Below are 8,130 nucleotides of genomic sequence, written 5' to 3' on the forward strand. Positions count from 1 at the left end.
ATAGTCATTAGACATCAGATTTATTATGTACAAAGGAGGAGGACATAATTAAATTCAAAGGGCTTACGATGAGTAGATGAGTCAGTTTGGCCTTTTATTTCTATCCAAGCATTGTTCTCCACATTTCCCCAGCAGAGTAGTCCTGCTGGAGAACTGGGTGCTCTCAAAGGGGTATTTCTTTGATGGTGCTGGGTACAAGCTGATATTTAAAGTCAGACCCACAGCTAACACTGTCTGTTTGGTGGCACCAAAGTCAGCCCGAGTATAAACTTATTTTTTCTATTTTATAATCCAGACTCTTTAATTCTTTTTATAGTTACTATGGCCAGTAGCCAATCTTTCAACAATTAGGACATTCTTTTGCTCTATCAAGCATAAAACTTAGAGGAAACTCAATTCCATTTGAAGCACCATAGTGTAAGAGAAAGAACCTCTTACCTTGAAACTGGAGCGCTGCTGACTGTCAGGAGACCTGAGCTGCCTGTGGGGTCAACCTGCCTGTGCCCTGGAGAAAAGTACTGGGATCAAGCTCTTTTCTGAGTAACCTTTCATTTTTAAAGTCTTGCTATTTCCATGCCTCTCTAGAAGACTCTGATTTCTGTTGTAGAGGCTGCTGACAGTTTTCATCTTCCGTTATTTGTGGTTGCTTCCAGAAATAGAGCATGTGTATAATCCTTTTATTTTAAAATTTTTATTTCTTTAATTTTTGGCTACACCAGCTTTGTATAATTTTGCTCCCATGACTATATTACCATTGACTTTTATAATCACAAGAAGCTTGTAATCAAAGAGAAATATAAAATTACTAAAATATCAGCTGAGCTCTTATTTTTAAACTAAAGTAAACACTTAAATGAGACACGTACTTGAAAACAGTCAACTTACTCTGACATTGTGATTTCACAGTAGGTCAACTCCAAACCTTATTACAAATTTACAGAAGATGATGCCTTGGCCACGTACATCAGAAGTGCCATTTCACAGGAGCTAAGCAAAGTTCAAAGGAAGTCCTTTCTGCATTTGAAATGCCAAAATCTGATAGGATAATATTTAAACCGCTCATCAAAATAAAACAAATCTGCTTTCTCCACTATGACTGCAAAATATAACAACTCTTTTATATTTAGCCCATTTAGATGGTAAACCACCTACCTCTGGGCAATGCCATTCCAAGGAAGTCAAAAGCTACTAAAATCAAACCAGTCAGGTCATTAATGACTCAGGCAGCTAAAATCAAGGAATTAACTGAAAGCAAAATAGCTTTTAAAGCCATAAAGCACTACAAGGATCAGTTTCTACCTGTTGTAGAGTTTGGTAAAGGTCAATACTGTCTTCTGCTATCGTTCCTTTGCAAAAGGAGATATTCACAAAGCAGCCTAGAGAAGGTTGACCCAGCTAAGTGGGACATTCAGGGATCTCTTCAGTTAGTAAGGGGAATGGTGAAAGGTGAGGGGAGTTGCAAAAGACCAGATGCTTGGCCAAAGCTTGATCCTGCTGTATCCTGTCCATGATGGTTGGACCATGAGCAGCCAGCTGTGCCAGATGAGTAGTTTCTAGGCATGAAGAAAAGGCAAGCTATTACTGCTGGAGTTGGAGCATTTCTGAGCTCTGTATCTGAAATCTTTGCCTTTTAATGTGCAGGGAAAACATAACAGAAAAAGTGTGCTCCTCTTGTCCTGATCAATCCACTTGTTCCCATGCTTTCTTGAGGCTGCATGGCCAGATCCAGAGACACCACTTCATGTCAGTGAAGCATCACCTCTGATAGTCCCTGTGGCAAGTCCTTTGAACCAGAGTATAACTTCCCTGTGGCGAGGAAAAGAGACATATTTCTTACTAATGGGCTTAACTTCACTGGAATGATATGTGCTCTTACTGTGTTTGAATGAAAAATGAGAAACTCCCCCCTCCATGGACCTTTCCTCCTGCAGCCCACATAACAAGTTTGTCTCACTGTCCTCTTGCAATTATAATCCCACCAGTAAAGGAGCTCTAGGCTCATTACCTAGCTGCATAATGAAGCACATTAGCAGGACAGATGGATAGTTGGCAGTAGAGGCTGAAACAGGCTAAAATCCAAAGTGCTCTGAAATATGCCCTTGGGCTTTCTCCGAAGCCTATTTGCTTTTTTAAGAGGATTTTAATATTCAGAACTTCATAAGAAGCTTGCTTGCTTCCAGAATTTGTCATTGTCCATGGCATAGAAGCCCCAACTGGTGCTTGAATTCTTCATTTGTCAGCTAACCCTGGTAGTTGTTACACTGTCCTTAAGATTTTAAAGTTGAGTCACGCAGGGAGCAGCACCACTAGTGCCATGGATTGTACCCTCTCTGCCAGGAGTGGTCCTGGGGAAATCCATCACAGAAACCCCACAGAAACCAACCACCACAGAATCTTCTGAAAACAGTCCTGTCGTCCTCAGACCTCAAAGCAGTACTTTATTAAAAAAAAAAAAATCTCTTTTCCCACAACTGTTTTGGTAGCCATACCTGTTTCCTTGTCAGGAGGAGAGGAATGTCTGCACTGGCATTCCTGACAAATATTGACATACATTGACAGGCAGCACAGGGCTGTATACTGACTAGCCAGGGGAACTGAATCTTATCCTACACATCCAAGAGTATCTTTGTTTAATATTTTCCTATAGCATATGCTGATATCCTTGTATATTTTTAAGGAACAGAAATTGTCCTAAGCAATTTTTCTGCTTGCTATGTTGTAATATTTCATATCTCTGGCAAAAAAAAAACATACTGCTGTTGGACTCTGCAGCAGGTGCCTTGTGTGGAGATGTATGAGGCGTCCTCCCACTGCCTACAGGGGTATGATGTGCTTCCTTGGCAGTGCCAGCTTTCCGCACTGTGCATGGCAGGCTGGTGCCTTCTGCCAGGCAGGGATCTGGCTTGCTGCACCAATGACCATTTCTGATCTGTATTAACTGCTCTGCTGAATCACTTGAAGCTCAGAGGCTACAGTTCAGCTCCCCAGGAAGTGGTTGCAATCATGAAAATAAAAGGGCAAGTAGCAAAGACAAACCAGTAGCAAAACAAGTCTTATACAAGTGCATAAGAGCATAAGAGAGTAAGGTAGGGATAAGCACTACCCCAGCCCCCAAGGTGGCCAGGAAAGACCTGTCTCTCCTTCAGATCTCATGTGCTATTGGAAGAGTGTTGTCATTGGGTGTGGCTCCATCATTTAGATTCCTACTGGTTAGGCTATCAACTCCCTGGCTGTGCTGGTGGGAGGGACCAGAGGGAAAGCGTTCTTTCCATGTGGGAGCCTGCCTGCCATGCTCACGTGAGTGAGCTAGGAAGAGGGTTTGTGTTAGAGGTGAAGCCAGCATCCTGTACTGATGAAGTGGAACTGACATTTGTCATTGAAGAGAAAGCACCATCACTTGAGGCTACCCATGCATATGATCTGGCAATACTGAGAACAGGAAACAAATGTTACATGTGTCAGAGTGCACCTGCCACTCAAAGGTTTTAAAAAGATTTATGAATCCTGCATTGCTGTATTAGCCTTCCCTAATTACTTTGCAAGACAAGCAAACATGACAGCACCATTCTGCAGAACACTAAAGTAAGCCGCGTGGGTGCTCTCCTGTAACTCACCAGGCCACATCCCACTTGGGGATGATGATGGATAATCCAAATGCTCCTACCCAGTTCCTTTGTCAGCAGCTTCTCAAATTTATTTTATCTATTACTTCAAAGTGTTTTTCTTTGCAGTGTTAGCTTGAGCTAGAGCACAGGTGTTGCCCTACTTTAGCTGCCATCTGTACACAAAACCCTGCTGTAGCTTGGATCTCTTGACTCAGATGGTCAAGTGGACATCCTACATACACTGCTTCGTAGGGTAGCTGCAGGCTAATGCCTTAGACCGCCTGTGGTCCTCCACAGCTTTCCCAGAATTCTCTGCCAAGCATCCAGAAAGGAAAAGCATGCTCTCCCACAGTACTATCAAAAGCTTACTATATGTCTGTGTTTTGTGCTAGGCCTTGCACAGAAATGAGCTCAGGGCAGGTGTGGATCATACAGCATTTCTGCCGTCATGGGTGCCAGGCTCACTCAAGGTCAGCAATGTGACCATAATTAACTCAAACTGCAGCCACTGGGAGGGTATTGCAAAAATGCAGAAGGCAAGAACAGAAATATCTTCATGAAAGGTTTCTGTTATGTAACTTGCTTGACAAAACAAAAAAGGAGGAAATTAAGGAAAATTGTTAAAAACAAAAACAGAGTGAATTCCTTGAAACCATAGGTCTGTAAAGTACTGTATTTATTTAACCCACACCCACAAAAATACTAAATAAACTGAGGAGCTTAGTCTTGGGGTTTTAATGAGTGTCTAGGGCATTTGTCTCTCTGCCAAGGGTTTGGGTGAAGTACTGGAAAAACATATCCAGAAAAAAATGGGAAATTGTGTTTTACTTAAGGAGCAAGAGAGTCAGAGCAATTAATCTGCCAGAGGCCATCTTCTTCCTTACAATGAGTAAGTGTTTACTGCTCCTGAGTGGGGTACAGGTGGTGTGTACTTTACAGCAAACAAAGATGAATTATCTGGAATAGATAGCAGACATCTGAGCTTATGAAGAGAGTGAGGGGTCTGTTCATTTTTTCTGCAACTGATTCTCTGCTGGGCTGGGAATATACTGGTCAGCAATTCGATATCATGCTACCTAATGCAAAGACAGATTAACTACTTTTAGCCCTTATTAAGGCAGTAGTGTGTAACAATTGGATTCAATGCTGTTAGGAAGGCAAGGGTATGTATGACTCCTGGTTTGGTCCATTCCCCCCCACCCCCTTTCTTTTTTTTTGATTTGTTTCTGAAGGAGGTGGTCATGTTTTAATTTCCTTGTAATGAACATGAGGGTAGAAAGCTAAAAATAGTTTTAGGGGAGTATTTTGCAGTCTCTATAACAACAAAACGTACAGCTATGTCACAGTAAAGCTTTACTAAACATGCAGTTGTTTATGATCTAGGAAGGGACAGCAATGAAGAACTGAATGCAATCCATATTTTTGAAAGCAATGTGCCTTTGTAAGACAGAGGATGTACTGATCGATCCTTCTTTCAGATTTGGATCCAAAAGTGTACATTTCTCTCTGTTTCCATTCAACCTTTCACAGAGCATGACTTGAAAACAATACATTTAATGTCTGGCATTTTTTTCCCAATTGCTTTTTTCCAAGTTTATTTGAATGTGGACATGAGTGAAGGCAAAACACAATGGCTCAGACAGCAAAGAACACCCTGCATCTTGTCCTAAGACTGTTAATTAATCCATTAAAGATTGCTGGGGTTGGCAATACCACGTCTACAGGGAGCTAATTACTTGTGCAACTGATAAAATACCATGACAACAACAAAGAATGATATTTTGTAGACAAGTAACAATGACAAGCTCCTGCCCTGAAGCATGAAGTTGGTAAGGTCAGCTTGTACCCTTCCAAGTCAGGGGGGTGTCTCAAGTGAATAAGAGCGACTTAGAACCCAGATTTTTGCTGAGAATGTGATTAGAAAGAATGCAGTAAACTCTGTAAATATATAGATAGAGATGTGTCAATCAGTGCAGATACACTGCAGCTACACAGTGCCTGTAGTTGGCTACTACTTCAACAGCAGAGCGATGGGCCCAGGGCCCTGCTGATTCACTTTTTCCTGGTTTTCATTTTACATCTTCATAGAGATCGTGGGTTTGGTTTAAAAGCCTCTCCAAGGGCATCTGCTTTGGTGTTCTTTTTTATCTTTTCTCACCAATACCCCCAAAGGAGTTCCCTTTCTCTGCAGCAACAGCAGCAGAGGGGCTCTAATTTGTTTGCTGGAAGCATGTTTTTGTGTTGAGAATTATGTGTGTTCCTCTGAGACCTTTCAAAAGAGCCTACCTTGTGTAATCACAGGATTTCAGCTGAAGTCTGACTCTTGAAGGATCTCTTTTTACTCAGTAACCTATATCACTTACTTCTTTCCCTGACTATAAGAGCCTTGATTTTGAATTAATTTAATATTCATTAAGAACAGAGACTAGTTGAGGCATCTACTAAAATCTATTCTTGTAGATTTTTATAGGAAAAGAATTCAAGCAAATTTTTATGAGGTGGAAACTAAAAGCCTTAAGGGTACTGGCATTAAAACATGGACAAATAGAGACTGGGAAGAGAATGGATTGAGAGCAGCCCTGAGGAGAAGGATTTGATGTTGGTTAACAAGCTCAACCTGAGCTGGTAATGTGCCAGCCAAATTAAAGACAACCACATCCTGGGCTGTATCAAAAGAAGTGTCAGCAGGTCAAGAGAGGTGACTCTTCCCCTCTACTTCACTCTCATGGCATCCCACTTGGAGTAATTTCTCCAGCCCTGGGGCCCCCAACATGAGAAGGACATGGACCTGTTGGAGCAGACCCAGAGGAGGGCCATGGAGCTGGGGCACCTTTTCTGTAAAGACAGGCTGAGAGCTGGGTTGTTTATCCTGGAGAAGAGAAGGCTCTGGGAAGACCTTATAGCACCTTCCAGTACCTAAATTGGGCTGCTAGAGACTTGGAGATAGACTTTTTACAAGGGTCTGCTGTAGGACCAGGGGAAATGGCTTTAAACTGAAAGAGTATAGATTTAGATTAGCTATTAGGAAGGAATTCTCTACTGTAAGGGAAGTCAAACACTGGTAGAAGTCACTAAGAGAAGCTGTCTACACAGTTTTATAGGTCTTGATCACATTCAACCTTGATTTTCTCTCCAAAGAGAAGAACACAAGCCTTTTTAGTCTCTTTAAGTCAGCTTCTCTATCCTCTCAGCTTTTCTAGTTGCTGCTGTCTAACTCTGCTACATCCTTCTGAGATGTGGAGACCTAAGCTGTACTCAGCTGCTGTGGATGGAACAGGACATTACATAGCAGCAAAAGGGTACCTTTCAGCCTCGATCTGAGTGCTCTTTCTGATGACACAGAAGCATTTCATGGTACCTGGTGGGTATCTGTATTGCTATATATATGTCAGGACTAATAATAAAAAACTGCAGCTGTTTGCCTATGCAAACAGCACAAAATTCCCTGAAAAATCTATCAGGGGATATATGGATATGTCTAAAGACTGAATTAGCCATTTATTCTGGTGACTGCTGTTTTTCAAATGAGGTAAAGGGAAAAAAATATCCCACAAAATTGAAAACCTTCCTGACACTTCAGTAGCCACCCCTTTTTTTTAGCATTGTGGAAAATAACACTCAACAGGAAGGGTCTAAACTCTGAATTGATGCAAAATTGCTAGGCACAATTTTAAATGAGGAATTTTTAAGTCTCTGAGACCTGGACTTCAGCCACCTTCCTGCAGCCCTCTTTCCTTTTCCTACCCCCACTAGGCAGCATAAGGCATCCAGTGAAAGAAAGAGCTGTGGTGATTGGGGACCTAACTATAGGCTCCTGTTTGTGGACACCAGCTGGGAATCTGCTTCAAATGAATACCACCTTATTTTTCCTCCAGAAATGATTCTCCAAAAGGCAGTGGCTGGAAGGAGAACTTGTGGCAATCCCACTCCCCTGAAAACCTGGCTTGTGAGCCTCAGGAGAGAGGGAGAATGGTTCAAAATTATGAGACAGAAAGCTGTTGCAGAAACCACACAGTTTTCTTGGCCTTCTCCAATGGATTTTTCCACCAAAAAGAAAAAAGAATGCTTTGGCCTAGCAGCAGTAACTTGAGGTTCAGTATGCCCAGCAAAGAGTTTTCCATACCCAGCTTCCTGTGAAACCCACAGGAGAAGCTGATCTGTTCCACACAGGCACAGGGAGGGAAGGCTTGCAAGGGCAGACACACAGTGAACTGCTACAAGAAGCACCCAGGTGGGAGTGCTCACAGTGCCAATTCAGCATTGAATTTCAACCACATTGCTTACTAAACTTCCTGTACCTTCAGCATGAGATGCTGTTGGTGCTGTGGAGGTCATGTGGAGGAGGATGTTTGGCTGTGAGGGCGCCGTGGTTTCCCTGCTTGCCTGTCTCTCTCTCTCACTGAGGGGGTCAGCAGGGCTGGCTCAAGGTGAGAGAATGTTCCTCACTCCTCCACATGACTTACAAGGCCTTGCTACGGGGCCAATCTCAGCACTCCTTACTTTGCCACTGTTATGTAACACACTA

This window comes from Fringilla coelebs (assembly GCF_963513975.1).
Source record: "Fringilla coelebs genome assembly, chromosome: 6".
In the NCBI taxonomy this organism is placed as follows: Eukaryota; Metazoa; Chordata; class Aves; order Passeriformes; family Fringillidae; genus Fringilla; species Fringilla coelebs.